The 24,647-nt window shown below is 39.2% G+C and overlaps 1 long non-coding RNA gene across 2 annotated transcripts in view; it reads left to right on the forward strand.

Moving 5' to 3' along the window:
• LOC101902535 (uncharacterized) overlaps positions 1-20,010 on the forward strand; it is a 44,407-nt gene extending 24,397 nt beyond the window's left edge. For both annotated transcript variants that reach the window (XR_009495344.1, XR_009495345.1), the window contains 3 exons: positions 6,927-7,148; positions 9,004-9,260; positions 10,626-20,010. This is a non-coding gene — a long non-coding RNA (uncharacterized lncRNA). The remainder of the gene's footprint in view (positions 1-6,926; positions 7,149-9,003; positions 9,261-10,625) is intronic.
• The last annotated feature ends 4,637 nt before the right edge of the window (positions 20,011-24,647 follow it).

Here is a 24,647-nt window from a genome sequence, read left to right on the forward strand (position 1 = left end):
TACACCTAGTATAGAGTGCCATGGCACCAGAGGCCAGAGTTCAGTGGTTGGTGGTGTTTTCTCACACTTTATTCCACCTTTTTTTCTCTTCTACTTTTACCTTTTTGTTTTCCTTTTCTCCCAGTTGAAATTCAGATACAATTAAATGTAATATATTTTATTGAAAATAGCAACACAGAACCTAATTTATATAAAAGTGTTATAGCTCTCTATCTCCCTCCTCCTTTTTACCCTTCTAATTGATCTTTCTATCTGCACCCAGATAATGTTTTTCTACTCATAATCATGATGAAGTCATTATGAAGTAGTGGAAAGTGGAATGATTTTTTTCGTGTTCGTATTTGTACTATGTTCAGTGTTTGAATTCTTCATGACAAGCATTGATGAACATGTTAATGGCTACAAAAGCAGTAGCGATTTTCCTCAAAATCAAAACAATGAAATTTGAATGCATTGTTAAAAATAATTGAAGGAAATCTTCTAGAATTTTCCTCACTGGCCAAGCAAAATTTATGAGAATTTTTCTGAGGCAGGCACAATTTGGCATTTTTAATGGGAAAATAGGTACTTGATCTTTTCCTCTGTACTCATATTATGAACTTGATTCTTCTTAAAGGGAACTGACAATAGCCATGGTTCTTCCTAGAAAACAATCAACTGCTTATTCTTTTAACTCTCTCTGCTCTGCTAAAAGTTATTCCTCTAACTGTAAAGATCTTACCAAACTTCTTTGTTGTTGATAAAATTGTAAACTCCACGAGAACAGGGACCATATCTTCTTCATTCTTGTACATAGGTACTGATAAATATTTGTGGGTATAAATGTTTTAAAATTTTTTTCTTAAAATATAGAATCAGTGCTTTGCTATATTAAGAGTAAAGAGCTGGTTTAAAAGTCTGCCTAAAATTTTGTTTTGTTTTGTTTTCAAACTCAGAGCTTTCCAGTTCAGGACTATCAACCTTCCCAGACTGTATAGAGAGGCTGAAGATTCTAGGAAAACACTCAGGTTTACATTCAAATATTAAGAAATCATCAATGTGGTGGTGATTTAGTCGCTAAGTTGTGTCCAACTCTTGCAACCCCATGGACTGTAGCCTGACATGCTCCTCTGTCCATGGAATTCTCCAGGCAAGAATACTGGAGTGGGTTGCCATTTCCTTCTCCAGGGGATCTTCCTGACTTAGAACTTTAACCCAGGTTTCCTGTATTGCCGGCAGATTATTTACCGACTGAGCTATGAAGGAAGCCCAATCATCAATAGTAAGTGAAAATGAGAGAGAAGCCATATGAGTCTGTTTTACATTCCTTTAAATTTTGCTCCAAATAACACTTTTTTATAGTCAAACATATTAGTGTTTATTATTAATACATTGATTAGAATAGCTACGTGTTTCTAGCACACTATTTTTTCCCCATACCCTGGTTGACAGATGGGCTTTGTGCTTTTGTCCTTGGTTGAGCAGATCAATTAAAAAAGAAGAACAAACACCTAGTTACACTGTATTCTCAACCTTACTATGGATAAAATCAGGATTGAGGTTTTTTAAATCTGTTTCTCTTCTTTATACTACCTCCTGGGAGTTCTGCTTGTCTATTAGCCTCAATTTCTATTGAGACAAAGAGTAGTTCCAAACCTCTCTCCTGCCCTGCTCTGTCACCTCCAAAGCCTCTTTAATTTTATATTTTTTGTTGTTTATAATAGATGTCTCATGATCCCCTAAGAGTTAGTATCTTGATAGAATTCTCTCCCTTCTTAATCACCAAGGCCACTTCAACTCTGACACTTGAGAGTCCCTCACAACAGTTTTTCTCATCTGGTTGTTCTGATTTGTCTCAATTTGTTCTGTTTAGAGTTCGTGATAACTGCTTCCTCCCCTTCATTTCTACCACTCCTGAATGAATCCTAATCCTCCTTATGCCTGGATTGTCCAACAGTCTCTACCCAGAGCCCCTGACCCCAACCCAGTCTGCAGTCAGGAGGCAGAACAGACTCTTCAGCTACCATTTTCATCCTTGTTCTGCCCACTGGAATCTTCAGCAATTCCCTAAAATTAACTGCATTTTATCAGCTTCCATTTAAGAGTTCCATTATCTACCTCCTTTTCTTATCAAATTATGCTACTTTCTTGTTGAAAATTGAGCATTTATAATCAAATTATGCTGCTTCTCTATGGGAAACCTCATTTCACTCCAGACTGCTTACCAAGGCCTAATAAAGTGTCTGCCTATCTTTCTGACCTTGTTCCTACTGTGCTTGCCACAGGTCGCTTGTTTCTTTCTGTTCCTTCTTGCCCAAAGCGCTTTACACTAGCTTTTCCCTCTGATGTGAAAGTTCTCAGATCACTGTATGACTGGCTTTTTCTCATCATTTGGGACTCAGTCAGCAACTGCTGATTCCTCGGAGAAGTCTTCCCTGATCATCCCATCGAATGTGCATTCTCTGCTGCTACTGTCACCTTGTTTAGTTTTATTTTATTCATAGTACTTTATATCATTTTTCACTTGTTTATTACCTGTCTGTGCCATTGGAAAAACCAGTCCACAAAAAACCAGGACCTTGGCTCTCTTGTTTACTGCAGGGCTTAGAACAGTGCCTAGCACACAGTTGCAGCTCAGGAAATATTTCTTGAGTGAATGATAGTGACATGATTTTTACCCCCTAATTAAATCAAGCCATTCTCTGTGCTGTCTTGCCTGTCCATTTACAAACTCATAATCAAGAATTTTCTTTATTATGTTTCCTTCTACTGAATTCCCCTATTGTTCCTTCTTATGAATTTGTATTAATCACTTCCTTCAAAATCTAGTGGGCTTCCCTGGTGGCTCAGAGGTTAAAGCATCTGCCTCCAATGTGGGAGACCCGGGTTTGATCCCTGGGTCGGGAAGATCCCCTGGAGAAGGAAACGGTAACCCACTCTCTAGTATTCTTGCCTTGAGAATCCCATGGACGGAGAATCTCGTAAACGGAGAAGCCTGGTAGGCTACAGTCCATGGGGTCACAAAGAGTTGGACACGACTGAGCAATTTAACTTTTCAATTTTCATTAACTTTCAAGATCTAGCACAAGTGCCGCCGCTTGCAAAAACCCTTCTTAAATTCTTCCTAATGTGAGCATTCTATTGCTCCTCTCCCATAAATTCACCCCATGGTTTTTGTATCATCTTGTGCTTTAAAAAAATAGATCAGTGTGTTGCTTTGTAACTGCAATTTGTGTGTGTGTGTGTGTGTGTGTGTGCTTTCTGAAGTCATCTAAAATTGTTTTCCTGTTGAAAGAAGGTGTAGTTAAGTGATGGAAGCTTTAGACTGGAAGTCCTAGAGAACAATTTCAGGCCACTTTGAACAGGCTACTTCCCACATCTATAAAATGGAACAGTTAGTCTAGAACAGAAGTGTTAGTCTAGTCTAGAACAAAATGGCAGCCTACAGGTTGAATGAGACACACACATGTGTTTCATCTGGCCTGAGGAAAATTCAAATTAGTTGGCAATGTTAAAAAACTGGGAAATTTTTGCAGAACTTGGAATTCTACCCTCTCTGGACAAAAAAGAAGAAAAAGAAATCAACAGATGGGGCAATAAGAAGCCTACATTTCTACATGGGAACAAATCCACTGAGAAGGAAAAGTGACTGTCCCTTAACACAGGGTAGGAACTCTCTGATGTGACATGGTGCCCTAGTTGCCTGGTACTTCACTTCATTTGTTTATGCTAACTCTCTGTTAAGAGTTTGAATATATAACCCCAAGATTGTATCAATTCTGAGGTCCCTTCTAACTCTATATATCTATCAGTTCAGTTTAGTTCAGTCGCTCAGTCGTGTCTGACTCTTTAGGACCCCATGAACTGCAGCACACCAGGCCTCCCTGTCCATCACCAACTCCTGGAGTTCACTCAAACTCACGTCCATTGAGTCGGTGATGCCATCCAGCCATCTCATCCTCTGTCGTCCCCTTCTCCTCCTGCCCCCAATCCCTCCCAGCATCAGGGTCTTTCCCAGTGAGTCAGCTCTTCACATGAGGTGGCCAAAGTATTGGAGTTTCAGCTTTAGCATCATTCCTTCCAAAGAAATCCCAGGACTGATCTCCTTTAGGATGGACTGGTTGGATCTCCTTGCAGTCCAAGGGACTCTCAAGAGTCTTCTCCAACACCACAGTTCAAAAGCATCAATTCTTCGGTGCTCAGCCTTCTTCACAGTTCAACTCTCACATCCATACATGACCACTGGAAAATCCATAGCCTTGACTAGACAGACCTTTGTTGGCAAAGTAATGTCTCTGCTTTTGAATATGCTATCTAGGTTGGTCATAACTTTCCTTCCAAGGAGTAAGCGTCTTTTAATTTCATGGCTGCAGTCACCATCTGTAGTGATTTTGGAGCCCAAAATAATAAAGTCTGACACTGTTTCCACTGTTTCCCCATCTATTTCCCATGAAGTGATGGGACCAGATGCCATGATCTTCGTTTTCTGAATGTTGAGCTTTAAGCCAACCTTTTCACTCTCCTCTTTCACTTTCATCAAGAGGCTTTTGAGTTACTCTTCACTTTCTGCCATAAGGGTGGTGTGATCTGCATATCTGAGGTTATTGATATTTCTCCCAGAAATCTTGATTCCATCTTGTACTTCTTCCAGCCCAGCGTTTCTCATGATGTACTCTGCATAGAAGTTAAATAAGCAGGGTGACAATATACAGCCTTGATGTACTCCTTTTCCTATTTGGAACCAGTCTGTTGTTCCATGTCCAGTTCTAACCGTTGCTTCCTGACCTGCATACAGGTTTCTCAAGAGGCAGGTCAGGTGGTCTGGTATTCCCATGTCTTTCAGAATTTTCCACAGTTTATTGTGATCCACACAGTCAAAGGCTTTGGCATAGTCAATAAAGCAGGAATAGATGTTTTTCTGGAACGCTCTTGCCTTTTCAATGATCCAGCTGCTGCTGCTGCTGCTAAGTCACTTTAGTTGTGTCCAACTCTGTGTGACTGTTGGCAATTTGATCTCTGGTTCCTCTGCCTTTTCTAAAACCAGCTTGAACATCTGGAAGTTCATGGTTCATGTATTGCTGAAGCCTGGCTTGGAGAATTTTGAGCATTACTTTACTAGCATATGAGGATTCTAGATAAATGTATCTTATCTCTCTACCAAGACTTGAAGTTATAGTGCCTTGAAGGATAGTGCCTGGTTATTTTTCTTTGCTTATGCAGATTATAGTGCTCAGATAAAGCAGATGCTTAAAAGTTGTTTGTTGAATGTTAAATTTAGTTATATATACAAATATGCAGTAAAAACCAAATACTACCTAATAAAAACTTTATTACAAATGTTTGTTTGGCTTTTACAAAGAAAGACATCATATCAAATGTAATTAAAATACTAACACAGAGTTTATATGATATGGAGAATTTAACTCTGGACAGATATCAACCAGATGAAGTTTCACATAGGCAGGAGGAACGAAATGTCTCTCAGTCTTCTTTGTCTGTATGTAGCTCCCACTAACAGTTCATTGTAGTTCTGCGGGTGTATCAAGAGCAGATTGTACTCAAGAGGTGAAAAAAATATTGCTATTTGCCCTCCCAAGTAACAGTCATGTGTTCAACAGCTGGGACTTGCTGAGACCCTCATTTGTTATAATACCAATTATTACCTTTGCTGTATTCCCACAAAACCACAAAATATTTGGCATAGTTCAAGACCACCATATTTAATAAATCCCTTTATTCTTTCTGCAACAATCCATTAACTTTTAAGGGGAAGACATCACACTAAAATATTTTCCATGGATTAACAGCAATAGATATTAGAGTCCACACCCAGATTGGGCCATATATGGTACACTGAAGTAAATAGAAGTGTTGAATATATTACTGAGGGCAGATTTGTTGCCAGGGTTGTCAAAGACTATATTCTGAACACTTTCTTAATTTTTTCCATTTCCTACTGTTAATATAAAGAGTACTCATAAATGACATAAATATTTCATTTGAGAAAAGACTGCATTACTCAAAATGTCTACAGTAACAAAAGACATAGTTGATACTGTGCCATTCATATTAATACCAGAATAAGTCTTTTTTATGAAGTTTGAATAATTGTAATATTTGAAAAATATTTTAGAAATTTACATTTATTTGGAACATTATATTCTAAAGAATTAAAAGACAAAAAAGTTAAGCTAATTGAAAATATCAGCAGTTAATTTGGACCATTTTAACCTCTATCATGTGTACAGGGACTGAGTTGGTGTGTACTTTTATACTATCTATGAAAACATGGCTTAATAAGTAAATGAATAATATAAATAATATTTGAAAGGAAGCATTTACTTACCAAAGAAAGTAATTTGTCTTCCAGCACTTGAGATTTCTTTTATTTATAAAGCATTCTATTCAAAGTATAGGCAAGACCAGACCTTCTTGGATATGCTAATTATTTTTATCTATTTACTAAATCTAGGTCTTAACTGCCAGTACTTGTTAGTCATTTTTCTGGTTACTGTATGTACTTGAAAGTAATAAAGCTACATTTCCTTCAAAATGGCCTAGTTGGTCCAAATTAGTGAGTTTTTCTGTATGTATTTGTATTTGGGTTTGGATAATTTTCATCTTTCACTGATGTCTAAACCATTGCAAATCACACAGTTTACATATTAAAGAAATCTAGTTGCACCCAACAGTGAAAAGTAGAGTAGAAGAAATCTTTTGCAATCTGTGTGATTTTAACCTTGCTGAGTCTTGTTTATAAAATGGGGGTGATAGTATCTATTTCCTAGGGATGTTTCGAGATAAAGATAGTAGAGATAAAGCAAGCGTTCTCTTAGTAAATAAGGTCCCTGTTATCACGATCATTCCTAATATGTGTTGAAGATCCTATGTAATAAATCATGCATTTTCTAATTTATCCTGCATTATTCCCATTTTGGGCTTCTCAGGTGGTGCTAGTGGTAAAGAACTCTCCTGCCAATGCAGGAGACACAGGAGATGCATATTCGATCCCTGAGTCAGGAAGATTCCCTGGAGGAGGAACACTCAAGTATTCTTGCCTGGAGAACCCCATGGACAGAGGAGCCTGGAGGGCTACAGTCCCTAAGGTCTCAAAGAATCGAACATGACTGAAGAGACTTAGCACACATGCATGCATTCCCATTTTGCAGGTAAAGCCACTAAGGCTCAGAGAATTAAGAAACAGATCATACGTGTTGAAGAGCTTCTTCCTTTTGGCTTCTGCTTGTAAACTAGGTTAACAAGGCACTATTTTGCTACAAAAACAAACTTAGAAATTAACCAGCACAGCATCAATGGTCACTGGTGAGTAGTGACTGCAGTTCTGAGACTGGTTTTCATAAACCCTTTGTAGAAGCAGCCTCAGTATTTTGAGGCTGTACCCATTGCAGGGAATATGCATCATCCCCTATCCATCCCCTCCTCCACCCCTGGACACTCTCCGTTATGAATTGAGTCCTGAGAACTTCCTGTCTCTTTACTCCCCCAGGGTTTTCAGCCACAGTCATCTCTGACATGTATTTTTACCCTCCTAGTTATTTGCTTTCTTAGACTCTTCTATTACTCTAGTCAATGTCTATTTCACCACATATCTTTCTGTTGTTATAGAGGAAGAAGTTGGTGTTTGGATTGGTTTAGAAATGTTGTTCTTTCCAATTCATACCACTCCCTGACCCAGTAACTTGAGGGAGCACATGGCCCTGAGTACAGAGGTGACTCCCCATGAAGCATTCTTTCCCTAGGCTCTTTTACCCCAATCACTTGAAGCAGGTTAGTGGAAGGAGAGGTATGGTGGTGGTGGTGGTAACTGTAGTGGTGGTGCTGGTGGTAGTGATGGTATTGGTGACAAGTGGTGACAAGTGGTGGTGGAAAGAGTTTGTTCAACTACATCTGCATTTCACCCAGCAAATATTTGTATGGACATGGGATTTCATTCCGTTCTGATAAGTTGAACTTACCAATGTTTCATAGTTTATCAGAAGCATATGATATTAAAATTGAAAGTTCCCAAGCAAACAGTATCTCTATTCCTCAAGTGGCATATGTCTTCATATGTTTGGTTGTATTTTTTTCCTTTAAAATTTAAAAGATCTTCCACCACTTGCGTGAAACAAATGCTTTTAACAGAAGGCCAGGGAGGGAATTCCCTGGTGGTCCAGTATTGGTGCTTTCACTGTCATAGGCCCAGGTTTGATCTTGGTTGGGGAACTAAAATCCTACTAGCCCAGCTGTCAAAAATCCCCAAAACAAACAAAACGCCACAAAAAACCATAACACCAGGGATAACATGGATTCAGGTAATGTCTCAGTTCTTGGGAATTCTAGGTATGGTACCTATGCTAACAAGACCGTAAGCTCCTAAATGGATTCTACGTAATTTATGGAAAAAGACAATATTATGCTTGTCATGTTGAGTAACTAAACAATTTAGAAGAAGAAATGTAGCTCTAAAAGATACTTTATATCAACAAAGAATTTCTGGATGTGTTTAGAGATCACAAGCTGCCCACCTAGGAGCAAAAGGTATTTCAATGAGCTCAATCTCAGCCTTAGGAGAGGCAGATAGAAGAGTAGACTAAGACCACACCCTGTGGAAAAGCCTTAGGACAACCTCAAAACAGCGCATAAAAGAACACGAATGAAGCTTGGGTAGGGTGCAGAACAAAATTTCCTGGGCTCTTTTATGGCTCTGTCTGTTCTTGCAGTCTGTGACCTCAGGGCTCCGCAGACTCCTCCCTGGGTCTGTCAAATGGAGGAATGCTCCTCCTGGTTAGTGGACACAACCTAAGCTCTGTACTGTGAAACTCACAGACCCTTTGCTCTAGGTGTGGTCAAAAGAACAAAATTATTATTATAATTACTAGGCATAACTTGAGTCACTCTGCATCACATCTTCCCTAAATGTGTACCCTGGATCTACATGTTGTTACCAAGAAAAAAGGTGACTGCTGGACTAGGAAAAGACTTCTGTTGAAATGATGGATTTTGCACTGTTTTGTTTTCTAGAACCTGTCTTAGTAATCACCTGCAAAACTACAATTTTGGCAACATGAGCTGGCAACCTAACATAACGTTGCTGTATCTTGGATTATGGAAGTGTCTTTCCACATGTCCAAACCTGCCACATTCTCTTCCTACCTTCCTCCGTGCTTCATCAACAATGCCTGCTTCTTTCAACTACCTGGATCTTCATGTGCACCACTTAAATACAGCAGCCAGGAGCCAGTGTGGCCACTGAGCATGAAAAATGAAGCCAGTCTGAAGTAAGTGTACACACTGGCTCTCCAAGACTTAGTATGAAAAAAAGGAAAATATCTTATTAATAATTTTTCACATTGCTTTCAGGTTGAAATAAAAGTAATTTGGATGTATTGACTTAAAGCATGATTAAAATTAACTTTACCTTTTTCTTTTTTTTTTTTAATATTTTTGACTGTGGCTAAGAAAGTTAAAAATCACAAATGTGGCTTGCCTTTTTGGCTCAGATTGTATTTCTATTCTAGAGTGGTCTAAATAGTTTCCAGTCCTTTGCATTAGCCAGGTCTATTTAAGAAAAAACATCTCCTTAGACAATAGCTTCTAAAAATGTTTAATCTCTTTATAGAAATATCAAATAGTTTCAAATGGATTATCAACTAAATTTAGGTATCCAAACAGCCAGTAGTACTGGAAATTCAAATCTGTTAAACTGTAGATCAAATAATTGGTCAAGCAGTGGTACTAATGCTTTTTTGTGTCATGTACCCATATTGTTCATTGAACAAATATTTAAATTACGTGTGTACTGTATTCCAGACTATGACAGGCTCTGAAAATACAGCTGATAAATCTGAGGAAAGTTTTAGATGCTTTCCGCAGAGGAAAAAAATGTATATATATTTATTTATAAATTTAATTTTAGATTCTTGTGAATCTTCTGGAGCCCATCCATGAATCCTAAATTAATAATTTCTAAATTTGAGAATAGAGTATGGGCTTCTGGGCTTGACTACTGACTCCACTCAGGAGACCCTGGGCTATACTTTATTTTCTGTAAGTGCTAGTTTCCTCATGTCTAAGATGTGGAGATGTGAACAAACAGTAGGAAATAAGAAAAGTTAACACTGAGATATATAAAGGCATTCCTCTCATAGTCTTCCTAAGCACCCAACTATGTAGATGCTAAATAGATCATAACTATTATTTCTCACCTTGCCTTGTGTGAGAAAATGAGTCAAAAGGATAAGTTAGAAGATGGATTCTTCATGTCTGAATCTTCCTTTCTATGTCAAGTTCTTAAATTATGTAGCAGCCCTAGAGGTTAGTTGTTTAAACAAAAATAAGACTTTTACAACCAAGCCATGACCTTTTAAATAAGTTGTTCAGAAATGGTGTGTAAGCGGTCTGGGGTAATTTGTCACTACAGAACTGAGAACACATCTGCCCACACCTTGAGAGATACTATGTGGTATGTGCATATGTTTTTCTGTGGTTTGAAAACAGATTCGTGTCTGCAGACCTTACAGATGGGTTCCTGTTTGGGACAGGTTATTTTGTTTGTTTTTTAGAAAACTGTCATGAGATATATATATATATACACACACACACACACACACACATATATATATAAATTTTTTTTTTTCTTATAGGCAGTCTGAAGGCAACCTCCAGCAGGAACAAGCAGATGCAAATTTCAGAATGTTAAGTGGCCCTGAATGAATAAGAACTTGGGCTAAGAAGCCAAAGCTATTCCTATACTTGCCACACTCTGGAATGATCCATCTTTCAAATTATTAAGTAAAAGGTAGAGTGACTCACCAACTACCAGGCAGTGAGGGTAAATCAGCCTTGTCATAATTTTACAGACTTCTCCTTCCACTCATGAAAACAAGTTATGTATGGTATTTACGTACATCTGTGTTGCTGGGCATTTTCCAAATGCCTCTTGGAGAACATTAAACAGGAAATTGATGCCACAGGGCAAATATTCATTCTTCCCATCCTCTCTCACAAAAACAAGTACAGATTTGCTGTGTCTAGACTGACTTCCCACAGTGTGCTGTTGCTTATTCAGTTTTACACTAGAAGGAAAAAAAAATTCTCTGTTTCAATTTTAAGAATGTTGGAAATGGCTAAAATGCATAAACAAAAAAGCTTCTCTCATGAGAGCACTGAAGTATAGAATTCAGTGCTTTATAAAAATCACAAAATTCAAAGGTTAATGATTGTTCTTCATGCCTACTGATGAAAGTCAATTTGTATCACATTAGACACATCAAATTTGGTTTAAACAGCATGTGTTCTAATTTTCAAATGGAAAAGCTTTAAGCAGCTGGTCACTGCAGCTTTTCACATAGGGATGGTATCTCTTTCCAACCTGTTACAGTGGTCTTTGGTTAGTGTCCTCCTCAGGTCCATTTCTCCCTATTTACTTCCTTAGCAGCCCAGAAAATATCTGGAGATTCATTAGGCTCTGGAAAAACTTAATCTTCCAGTCCCAGGAATAGAGAATGTGAGTCAGGTTAAACTATTCAATGCATTCTCTCCCCCAGCCACAGAGATTTATTCAAAGAGGGCATGTGATCTAAGCTCATCCAATCAAAGTGAATCTTGAGGCATTTTCTGGGGAAAAAAGTCATTCTGTTTTTCCTGGTAGACAAGAACACTGAAGTAATTGGCAGTCATATTAGGGTCATAACGGGGATCAGCCTTGAAATAAAGCAAATACTGTGGAGGGCAGAATAGAGAAACTGAATTAAACTAGGCCCCAGATGTCACCATTTTACTGCTGGATCAAGCTTGGCTTAAAGTTCTGTCTCTACACCATTTAACAATATAAACCATTAACCTCCCATGTTGTTTGTATTAGCTTGATTCAAGTTTTCTGTGATTGTTTCATAAGTCCCATACCTATCTGTTAGAAAACATTTATAAAACAAAGGGAAGAGGATAAAGAGAAAATCTAATGGGTTACTTTGGAGGTTCATTTTATAACTAAATATAAAAGGCCAAGGTGAGTAAGGAAAAGAAGAGTGATTGCTATTGAGAACAGGATGAGGCAAAAACATGTTTCACAGTGATGAGTAACCACCATAGTAATGTGGGTGGGAGACAAGTCAATCTATGTATCTTCCTGGGCCCAGGCAGGGGTGGGGTTTAGTAGCAGGAAGGATCTACCCTGAGGGTAAGACCCTCCCCATCAGCCCTTGGATTGAACTACTTAGCAACATACTGCTGTTTACAATTTCAAAGTCATTTGACCTCCATCCTCTTAGTTGCTCCTGACCACCTCTATCTGAAGAATTATAGATTTTTGATATGTCCCATTTTATGGATTGGGAAACTGAGGTCCAGAGACTCTAAGCTATATGTATACTAAGCAAGCAGTAGAGAATGGGCATAGAGCTCAGATCTTCTTAAGCATATATCAACCTTGAAGGCTGTCCTTTTTGCATTATATTTAGTATTTTGGGTCCTCTAGAGTGAGGCTTGGAGGTATTGACAACTGGCTTCATTCCTGCTGTTTCCTCCACTTTTCCCTTTACCAACATTAGCCAGAGTTTATTTTGTCTGGTATAATTTCCTTCAGTAGTGTATCATGCTCTGAAAGTGTCCCCTCTCTACCCCCCATGACCTGACACCATCAGAACTCCAATTTCTTCAGCCCCTTAAGAGAATAAACTGCAAGGAATGGGCTTGCTGAATGAATGCTCACTGAGATGTGAAAGGCTGGTAATAACTTTAACTGTTAATCCTATCTCTGAACTTTATAAAGTACTTTATAAGTAGGTTTTTGGAGAGATTTTGACTTCCATCAGAAGGGGTTAATCTCTCAGTGTGAAATTTCAGGCAGTGTGGCAAATTGGAGGCAGACTATTTGGGGTAGGGGCGCTTCCTGGCAATCTTGCTACATAAACCAGTCTTCCTTCATCTACTCACAAGGCTCCACTCTGGTCCAGCCCACGACTTATCAGATAACTTTGAACACACCTTGATCCTTATACAGAACTATTCTTTCACCAGCTAACTTGGACTTGATCACTCCCAAACTAGTTCCATACATCTCAAAGCTTGACTCAGCAGACTCTCTGGAGAACTGCCTGCGTGACGGCACAAAGCAGCCTGCAGGCCCTCCAAGAGCCTGGGACGTGGATTTGACAAAGATACTGTGATATTTAGGTTTTTTCAAGTGACAAGATGCAGAGGGCCTATTTGGGATACTTCAGGAGATGGAAATTACTAGAACAATAGATGGGGCACTATAGAGCTATAAAAAAGCAACTTTTAGCTGGCCAGGTCTCACAGAGAATCAGAATGTAGTACAGTGCACAGCAAGAGCTTCTGACACCCTCATGATACAAGAACTCTGGTCATCTGATCATTGCCTCAGGCTTATTTATCCTTGCTCTAGTGAGTCCACTATTGTGACTCAGCTACTGTCTATCTTCATTTATTTCTCTTTCTTTCTGACTCAGTTTTCCCCACTTCATGGTTTCTACTACCTCAACGCTTGTTTTGAGACTTTGAATCACATCCCTCTGGATCTCTGTTGTTCTCTCCTGCCCGTAACCTACTTTTTGTCTCCATTCAAAGACTCCAAGAGAGGATATGTTTGGGTCCATTGGTTATTGTCTAGTTCTGAGCATCTACTTCCCAGCATCTACTGGGCTCCCTCATGAGTTCCCTGTGGACCAGGCAACAACCCCTGGTTTAACTAGTCTTGTGCTCCTGAGCACCCTGGCAACCCTTGGCAGGTCCCTGGCATGCTAAAGACTCCACCTGGGAGATTTCCTTCTCATCTCCTTTTAGCAACAATTCTTTCCCAACCAAAACAAAAACAAAGACCAGACTAGGCACAACAGAAGGACAGGTCACTGTATACATGGTTGACTTCCCTGGTGGCTCAGACAGTAAAGCGTCTATCTACAATGCGGGAGATCTGGGTTCGATCCCTGGGTTGGGAAGATCCGCTGGAGAAGGAAATGGCAATCCACTCCAGTACTATTGCCTGGAAAATCCCATGGACAGAGGAGCCTGGTAGTCTATAGTCCATGGGGTCGCAAAGAGTCGGACATGACTGAGCGACTTCACTTAAGTGTAAGGTGCTAAGCGACATGTGAAAAATAAAAGGCTACTAAAAAACATGATCTCATTTAGTTAAGACCTAAAGAGAGTGTTATATATTCCAAATGCACCTTAAGAACAGGATAGTTGGGAATCACAATGGTAGTTCAAAGGAACACAAAGTATAAGAGCTAGAAAGTACATGGCAGGCCGCTTTTCCAGCCCTCTCTTCATAGTTGGAAGAAGCCCATAGAAGTTAACTGACCACTTCATTAATTCACACAATTGATGGTGGAGCCCTGACACCTGGCCAGTAAACCACCAGTCCATATTTCTGAACTAGTAATGGATTTTCCTTTCTTAATAATGGAATGGATCACATTTAATGCTCAAAGAACTGTACCGATTGTACCAGTGAATGTGGACAAGGGCTAATAGCAAAGTTGGAACATAGTGGTTTGAAGTATTTATACAAAATAACGTCTGTGTTTTCTACAGGGTATAGGATATAGTGAGATATAACAGAAAAAGGCCAAAAAGTAAGAGTTTAGAATCTCAGATTCAAGTCTTATTTTCCTGCCACCAACCAGCTGTGTACACTTGGACTACTGTCAACTTTCCAGGCCTCAGATTCTTCATCTAGGGAAAAATTAGGCCAGACAACCATTCAGACCCCATGTACCCATGACTCCTCCAGCTCTGCCCATTCTGGCAATGACAATTCACACTTTTTGGCATTAAGTACAGTGGGCCAAGAGTACCCAACCAGATGATTGCCAGTTGACTAAACTAAGAATTTAATAAGATGTTATCAGAAGTATCTAAAGGCAAATGGACTATGAAATGGATTTGGCCTTTCAAGAAATCTTGGCTTAGATTTGTTACTATTTCCAAAATTACCAGGAAAGGCATTTAAAATCCTAACATTTCATAGAGAAAAAAAAGAAAAGGGTTTCTATAGTGTACCATATATGGAGACACTTAAGCATGTCTTTATTTCTGGTAAGTTGAAAATGGAAGAGACATGACAATTATCCAGTACACAGAGTGGCATTTTAATATACTGTATCAGTAATAAATTTTGATGAATGTAAAACTAAAACTGGATTATGTAGAGAGAAGGGTCTCCTGCTTGAAAGTTATACTCTGAGATTGCCAATAAGTCTTTAGACCACTGGCAGTTCCACCATGGATGGTTGTACCTTGAACAGCTCTAAGGGGTGCCACTCACATAGAACCTATGTGGGTAGTGCCCTCTGGAGCTGTACATTGCACGAGTCACAGTGTACTCCGTAGTGACCCTGACCATAGAAACAATAGTGATTTCTTTCAGAACGCCATTGTGGTCAATGAAACTTAAGCAGTCTGCCTGTCTTACTAGCTCTTCTTGTATTCAGAACAAGCAGATATTCAACACAAAATTATTTCAGCTAGACAAAGAAAACATATTTTTATTTACTTAACCAGCTGTCAATCACTATTACATTAAGTTGTAGTAAATACACAGTGCCAAGAATAGCCTGGATTTTAATCCCAGCTTTTGCATTTCCTACTAGTTTTGTGAGCCTTGGGAATGCTGCGTAACCTTTCTATATCAGTTTCCACATATAATGTAAGGATGTTAATAGTGCCTGATTGTAGAGTTTTTATAAGAATTGAATTAAACATGTACATATTTCAAAATCCTTAAAACAGTGCCAGGCGCATACTAAGCTTTATGTATGGATTTGTTAAATAAGTAAAAATTACAAGTACCTGTTTGTTATCATTTACTGACTATTCCAGCATAGTCTATTAAACAAAATACTATATTAGTCATAGTACACTTCCAGTTATACATCTGACTCAAATTTTACTGAGACAATAATTAAAGCTGAGAGAAAAATAATATATTGAGAGTTGTTTAAAACCTCTCCTTCTCTAAAATAGACTAGACATGAAAAATATGAGTTACATTCTTAGCAATAAGGTACTATTTAAGATTTTGAAACAAATATTAGGTTCAGTATTTTGGACATAAATTGGATTGTCAGTAAAGCTGAACATCTTCTTACAGGTTTCACTTCTTCTTCCAAAGTCATAAATATAAATTGTTTTCCTAAGTTGACTATTATCCATTTCATTATGAGAATATGTAAATTCAGAGAAGTTAATTTGCTCTACTAATTTGAATTTATTACCCAAATAGCATAACAACAATATTAGAAGGAAGGAAATACCATTAACACTTATTCCCTAACACAACAGTTGTGTTTATTTTGCTTTGTTTCTTTCTATACCAAGTGGTTGGGAAAAAAAAGTAAGATGCTTAATAAGCCTCAGTCACCTGTCCTCTTTCCTTATCCACTAGGAGAAGTTTTTATCCATCCAGTAAATATTTGTTGAACATTTCATGGTTATGAACAAGACAGCCTAATGCCCCAGTCCTCAAAGAACTTAATTCTAGTTGGGAATAAATAAGTAAATCAATAAATAAACAAAATAATCCCAGACCTTTTGGGTTCAGGGAAGTCCCCTCTGAGGACATTTGAACTGATAGAAGAATGTTAAAGGAGGTACTAATACAAGCCATCCAAACAAGCTGAAGGCATAGGGAGGAACACATGCAAAAGCCCTAGCGTGGGAGCCAGCTTAACATATTCAAGGAAGCAAAAGGTGGCCAACGGGAATGGGATTTGTCAGCAGAGGCCCAGGAGATAGGCAGGAGTCAGCTTAGTAGGGCCTGTAGGCCATGGTGAGGAGCTTAAGATTTTATTCTAAGTGCAACAAGAAGCTTTTGGAAGATTTTAACCAGAGGTAGTACATATCCTGTCGTTACTCTTAGGCTACTCTGGTTTTTTAGTGGAGAGTGAACTATGGTGAGGCAAGAGCACGAGATAGACCCATTAGTAGTCTATCCAATCACAGTAGTCAAACCAAGAGAGGACGGTGACTTAGACTCAAGTGATGGCAGTGGAAATGGACTAGAGTAGATGGATTCAAGGTATATTTTAGAAGTAGCACATACAAACTTCCCAATGGATTAGATGCAGAGAATGAGGGAAAGGGAGAATCTAGAATGATTGAGATCTCAGTTTTTTGGGTTAAGTAATTGGGTATATGATGGGAGTATATACTTAGACTGAGAAGGAAACATATTTAGTTTGTAAGGCCTATTTGGAATTCAACTGGAAATGTCAGCAATTGGATACACAAGTCTGAAGCTTAGGTCAATTACATAGCTGGGAGACATCAACAGATAGTAACATTTAAAGCCATGGAACCAGAAGAAAATGAAGAAGAAATAATTGAAAATTAGACCCTGCAACAGTCCAACTTTCAGATTTCAGGCAGAGGAGAAAGAGCCAGCTATAAAAACTGAGACTAGTTCAATGGTTTAGGAAGAAAACCAGGACAATGTGATGTTTCTGAAGTCCAGAACACAAATTGAGTCAAAAAGGAGACAGTTCTTATGAATGCAGTTAATAGGTCACATAAAGTGAGAGTGAAGACAAATCCATTTGATTTGGCAATGTGGAGACTTCTGGAGATTTTGACAATATCAATTTTACTGGAGTCCTAGAGATTAAAGCTAGAATGGAGTGGTAGCGATTGAATAAATGTAATGCAATTGCAGTGAAAATCTAAATAGAATATTTCTTAAAAATTGACAAATTGATTCTAAAATGTACATAGAATAGAAAAGGGCCAAGAATAGCCAAATTACTCTTAAAGATCAGTGGGGGATTTTTTCATATAAGATACCAAGACTTGTTAAAAATCTAAAATAGTTATGGAACATTGATATATGGACATGCATGGCATTGCATAGTTTCCCTGGTGGCTCAAACAGTATAAAGAATCTACCTGCAATGCAGGAGACCTGGGTTCAGTTCCTAGGTTGGGAAGATCCCCTGGAGAAGGGAATTGCTACCCACTCCAGTATTCCTGCCTGGAGTATTCCATGGACAGAGGAGCCTGGCGGTCTATAGTCCATAGGGTTGCAAAGAGTCAGATATTACTGGGTGACTAACACTTTCACTTTCATCAAGACTTGTTAAAAATCTAAAATAGTTATGGAACATTCATATATGGACATGCATGGTCAATTTTCATCCCAGTCCCAAAGAAAGGCAATGCCAAAGAATGTCCAAACTACCAAACAATTGCACTCATCTCACACTCTAGCCAAGTAATGCTCAAAATTCTCCAAGCCAGGCTTCAATAGTATGTGAACTGTGAACTTCCAGATGTTCAAGCTGGATTTAGAAAAGGCAGAGGAACCACAGATCAAATTGCCAACATCCGTTGCATCATCGAAAAAGCAAGAGAGTTGTAGAAAAACATCTACTTCTGTTTTATTGACTATGCCAAGGCCTTTAATTGTGTGTATCACAACAAACTGTGGAAAATTCTGAAAGAGATGGGAATACCAGACCACCTGATCTGCCTCTTGAGAAATCTGTATGCAGGTCAGGAAGCAACAGTTAGAACTGGACATGGAACAACAGACTGGTTCCAAATAGGGAAAGGAGTACGTCAAGGCTGTATATTGTCACTCTGCTTATTTAACTTACATGCAGAGTACATCATGAGAAACTCGGCTGGATGAAGCACAAGCTGGAATCAAGATTGCCAGGTGAAATATCAATAACCTCAGATATGCAGATGACACCACCCTTATGGCAGAAAGCAAGAAAGAACTAAAGAGTCTCTTGATGAAAGTGAAAGAGGAGAGTGAAAAAGTTGGCTTAAAACTGAACAATAGCCCTGTATACGAGACAGCAAAAGAGACACTGATGTATAGAACAGTCTTTTGGACTCTGTGGGAGAGGGAGAGGGTGGGATGATTTGGGAGAATGGCATTAAAATATGTATAATATCATATATGAAACGAGTCGCCAGTCCAGGTTCGATGCACGATACTGGATGCTTGGGGCTAGTGCACTGGGACAACCCAGAGGGATGGTATGGGGAGGGAGGAGGGTTCAGGATGGGAAACACATGTATACCTGTGGCAGATTCATTTTGATATATGGCAAAACCAATACAATATTGTAAAGTTAAATAAAATAAAAAATTTAAAAAAAAAAACTGAACATTCAGAAAACTAAGATCATGGCATCTGGTTCCATCACTTCATGGCAGATAGATGGGGAGACAGTGGAAACGGTGGCTGACTTTCTTTTTCTGGGCTCCAAAATCACTGCAGATGGTGATTGCAGCCATGAAATTAAAAGACGCTTGCTCCTTGGAAGAAAAGCTGTGACCAACCTAGACAGCATATTTAAAAGCAGAGACATTATTTTGCCAACAAAGGTCCATCTAGTCAAAGCTATGATTTTTCTAGTAGTCATGTATGGATGTGAGAGTTGGACTATACAGAAAGCTGAGCACCAAAAATGACGCTTTTGAACTGTGGTATTGGAGAAGACTCTTGAGAGTCCCTTGGACTGCAAGGAGATCCAACCAGTCCATCCTAAAGGAAATCAGTCCTGAATATTCGTTGGAAGGACTGATGCTGAAGCTGAAACTCCAATATTTTGGCCACCTGATGTGAAGAACTGACTCATTTGAAAAGACCCTGATGCTGGGAATGATTGAAGGTGGGAGCAGAAGGGGACGACAGAGGATGAGATGGTTGGATGGCATCACTGATTCGATGGACATGAGTTTGAGTAAGCTCTGGGAGTTGGTGATGGACAGGGAGGCCTGGCATGCTGTAGCCCATGGCGTCGCAAAGAGTCAGACACTACTGAGCGACTGAACTGAACTGATGCATGGCATTGCATGACAGATTATTTGGTCAATGGAATGACTGGTTATCTATATGGAAAGAGTAAAATTGAATCCCTACCTCACATCATTTGGTGTATCAGTCACAGGTGGATCAGGGATGTAAAGTGAAAGCCAACATTATTTTGTCCTTTAGGAGAAAATTTTTTGAAATTTTATAACCTCATGGTAGAGAAGAATTTCTTAAGATAAAGTTCTAACCATTAAAGTAATGAATCATAAATTTGCATTAAAATTAAGAACAATTTGTTTCTCAAGAGAGACCATTTAGAAAGTGAAAACTCAAATCACAAAGTAGAATTGGGAATGTTTGCAACAACTACAACCACAATGGATTAGAATCCAGGATATCTCAAGATCTCCTACCAATCAATATCACTGGACAAGTGACTTGGCAGAAAAAGCAAAGAACATATAAAAAAAATTTCATAGTAGAGAAATCCTTAATGACAAATTGACATATGGAAAGACAAGTTTAGGTCCGTCAGACGTGTCCAACTCTTTGCCACCCTATGGACTGTAGCCCACCAGGTTCCTCTGCCCATGGAATTCTCCAGGCAGAAATACTGAAGTGGGTTGCCATTCCCTTCTCCCGGGGATATTCCCGACCCAGGGATCGAACCCAGGTCTCCTGTATTTTAGACAGGAAAGATGTCCAGCCTTTTTAATAAATTTAAAAATGTACATTAAGATGATAATGAGATAATACTTTACATCTGCTGAATTGACAAAATTAGGAAGTCAAGCAATACCAGGTATTGAAAAGGATGCAGTAACCAGAAACTCTTAAAAATTTTCTGAGATTTCAAATTGGTAAAACCAACTTGAAAAACTATTAACATTATTTTATAAAATAGAATAATCACATAGCCGAACAATTCCATCCCTGATAATATCCTAATGAAATTAATGGCTTGTTCATTGCCTCACTCTTCATAACAGTACAAATGAGAAACAACACAAACATCTACTGATCAGAAAATGGATTAATATAGAACATTCTCATAATGCATTATGTTTAAGTGTAAATGTTTTACAATTAGAATGAACTGCAGCTTCATCAAACAATATGGAAGAATCAAGGTCCATACATAGAGAATGATACTATTTTTTATAACACTCAAAACCAAAAATAATAATAATGCATCATATTTTTTGGTGATTTGTTCTTGTCGTTCAGCCACTAAGACATCTGACTCTCTGCAACCCCACGGGCTGTAGCATGCCAGGCTCCTCCATCCTCCACTATCTCCCAGAGTTTGCTCAAATTCATGTCCTTTGAGTCAGTGTTTGGTGATAACAGTATCCAAAACCCAACTTAAGTTATCATTGCAGACCCATGTCAACACAGGGCTTCTCTGAGGAGTAGACAGTTTGAATAGGTGCAACTGAAGAACTGAGGAATAAACTTTTTGTTCTGTGATTTGTCACAGAAGGTCTTCAAGAAGTTCACACATACACACATGGCCTGCCCTGCCCCGCCCAGGACTGACCCAGAGGTGAGAGGCAAGGAAGGAACACAGAACACTGGAATCTGAATCTGAATTTGTGGGTGGTTCCTCCCTCAGCTGCAGAAGACTTTTTCGTCCTGTGGAATAGGAACTTGCTTTATATCCTATCCAATGTATTCCTGCTCTATGGTTTCTTAGAATAAACTATGGTTTATTGGCTCTTCATAGCCTTTTGTGTGCTTCCCCAGTGGCTCAAATGGTAAAGAATTTGCCTGCAATGCAGAAGACCTGGGTTCAATCTCTGGGTCAGGAGGATCCCTTGGAGAAGAAAATGGCAACCTACTTCAGCATACTTGCCTGGAGAATTCTGCCGACAGAGGAGCCTGGTGGGCTACAGTCCATGGAGTCACAAAGTGTCGATATTTTCTATTTCAAAAAGCCAAATTTTTGCAGATCAAAAGATCTCACCCTCGGGCTATTTTATCTCCCTCAGTTAGTCAGTCAGTTCAGTCACTCAGTCATGTCCAACTCTTTGCAACCCCATGGACTACAGCACATCAGGCTTCCCTGTCCATCACCAACTCCCGGAGCTTGCTCAAACTCATGTCCATTGAATCAGTGATGCCATCCAACCATCTCATTTTCTGTCATCCCCTTCTCCCCCTGCCTTCAATCTAGCCCAGCATCACAGTCTTCCAATGAGTCAGTTCTTCACATCAGGTGGCCAAAATATTGGAATTTCAGCTTCAGCATCAGTCCTTCCAATGAATATTCAGGACTTAACTTCCTTTAGGATTGGTTTCATCTCCTTGTAATCCAAGGGACTCTCAAGAATCTTCTCCAACACCAGTTCAAAAGCATCAGTTCTGCACTCAGCTTTCTTTATGGTCCAACTCTCACATCTGTACATTACTACTGGAAAAACCACAGCTTTGACTAGACGGACCTTTGTCTCCCTAGGTAATTAAAAAACTATTTTGAAATTCAGAAATCTAGGCAGTGACCTCTTTGTTCTCTGCTGTATCAAATACTCCTCCTTTCCTAGGACAATAAGCCTTAGATTCAAGGTATACTTTTAATGGCAATGAGGGTGAAAAAAACATAAACTACTGAAAAATTCAAGAGATATTAAAAATAATATTTTCCTTTGCTTCTTAGCATAGGATTCCCTGCCCTTCAGAACAAGATCCCTTTCTATCATTCCAGTTGCTCTGCCTGATACTTTATCAATGCATTTTGCACTCAAGCTACAACTGATTTCATACTTGTAATTCCCAAGAGCACAGAGCACTTTGATGGCATCATGCCTTTGCACATGTGGTTTCCTTTTGCCTGAAATACCTTCCTTTTAAGCCTGCCTCCTCATTTTATAAGATACACTCCTAAACTGGAGATTAAGCTATTTTCTGTCAGTGCCAAACCCACCTTTCTCAGGTTGGAGCTGTGCAAACCAGCTTCCTTTTTAGCCATCAGAATTCCTGTTGGTTTCTGTCAATAGGGGGCACTAAAGGAAGACCGGGAGATGGGAAGGCATGAGGAAGTTGAAGGGACTAGTTCCTTCCTATTTGCTTGCTGTTTCTGTAAAGTCACCCAGCAGTGACCCTTATTTTGACAATAGCAGTTGTTTCCATCCCTAGAAGAACCAGCTTCATCCTACCTTCCTCAGAAACACCAGCACCAGCCAGCCATATCTCCTCCTCCAAGGTCTGGGTCCTACCTGTGCATAGTGTTTCATTCAGCTTCTATATTCTAATATCTCTGATCTCTTCCCTTGGTTTGCTTAGACCTAGGAGGTGGTGGTTGCTTCCTGAAGTTGTTGTCTCTATGAAACCTCAGTGTTCCCTTTTTGCATTTTCAGTTCTCCAAGACCTGACTAATTTCTAATATTAAATTTTCTCTGTTGGAATTCTTAATGTGCTTTTGTTTCCCTGACTGATACTTGTTCTCTGTTAAGTGAAAGGTAGCAGAATATGCCACCTCAAAATATGCCGTTTTGACATAAGTATTATTTAGAGCCGAAGGAAACTGAGAAGAAATAAATACAAGAAAAGCCCTGTGCCCTCTCCCTATTTGCCTAAAATACATAAATTTGTAAAGGTGTTCCCCACTCCCTTCTCTACCAGGAAGAAGTTAATTACCCCAGAGATATCTACTTCACAGACCTTACTGACTAGCCCTTATGTTCCATTAATTCCTCCATACATTTACCTTCTGCAATTTACTGCCCTAGAAACTCAAAGTCTTTTCCCTTTGTTTAGTCATTTTTCTAAAAAAAATCTATTATTTTTTTGGCAAGATGCTATGAAGCACAAGTTCTAACCACTCCTTTGAGTTATTCATCACTGACTGCTCCCATGTATGTATGCAATGCATGCACTGATAGATTTTTGCTTGTTTTTCTTTTGTGAATCTGTTCTTTTGTCAGTCTAGTTTGCAGAGTCTCAGCCAATAAATCTTGGATGGGTAGAAGGAAAAGATTTTCCTTCCCTACATAGGACTACCTGGACCATTCATGCACTCCCTCCGCATCAAAGTGTTTGTTTCTGTGCTTCCCCACTACCTTTCATATGACTCCTTTGAAGTGCTTATCACAATATGTTATAATGACTTTCTTATATGAGTGTCCCATTCCTGGGTTAGACTGTCAGAAGTAGAGATTTTTGTCTTATTCATCTTTATGGTACCTGAGCCTGTCACAGTAAATATACACTCAATAACTGGTCCCTGAATTAACAAATGAACAATCAAATGATTGCATGAATACTATAATAGTCATGTATTTTATCCTGCTAAAACTACAATGACATCTCTTCATCTATACAATAAATCCCAAAGCATCCCTCAATCTGGCGCTTTCCTCTTCAGTTTTATCTCCCTCCCACCCCTTTTATTTCAGCCACATTGTATGGCTCTCAGCTCTCAGAACACCCCTCCAGGCCTCCGTCCTCACTGTCCTTTTGTTGTCGGAAAAATGGGGTGTGAGAGGATAGTCATGTTCCAGGTCTCCAGTGAATCCCTATCACTGGCCGCCAAGTGAAGATCCTTGGCTTTGCACAGGAAAGAATTCAAAAGCAAGCCATAGTAAAGTGAAAGCTGGTTTATTTAGAGAGATACACACTCTAGGAACAGAATGTGGCCCATCTCAGGAGGTGAGAGTGGCCCTGGGAGGTACATATTCCATAGACAGATTGCAGCCCATCTCAAAAGATGAGAGGACCCTGAGGTGAGGGGTTGGTTAGTTTTTACAGACTGGATAACTTCATAGGATAAAGTAAAGAGTGGGAGGAGTATTCTAACTACTTTGGAGAAGGGGTGGGGATTCCCAGGGTTGGGGCACCACCCCCTTTTTGGCCTTTCAAGGTCAACCTTGGAACTGTCATG

This window comes from Bos taurus, chromosome 1 (assembly GCF_002263795.3).
Source record: "Bos taurus isolate L1 Dominette 01449 registration number 42190680 breed Hereford chromosome 1, ARS-UCD2.0, whole genome shotgun sequence".
Classification (NCBI taxonomy): Eukaryota; Metazoa; Chordata; class Mammalia; order Artiodactyla; family Bovidae; genus Bos; species Bos taurus.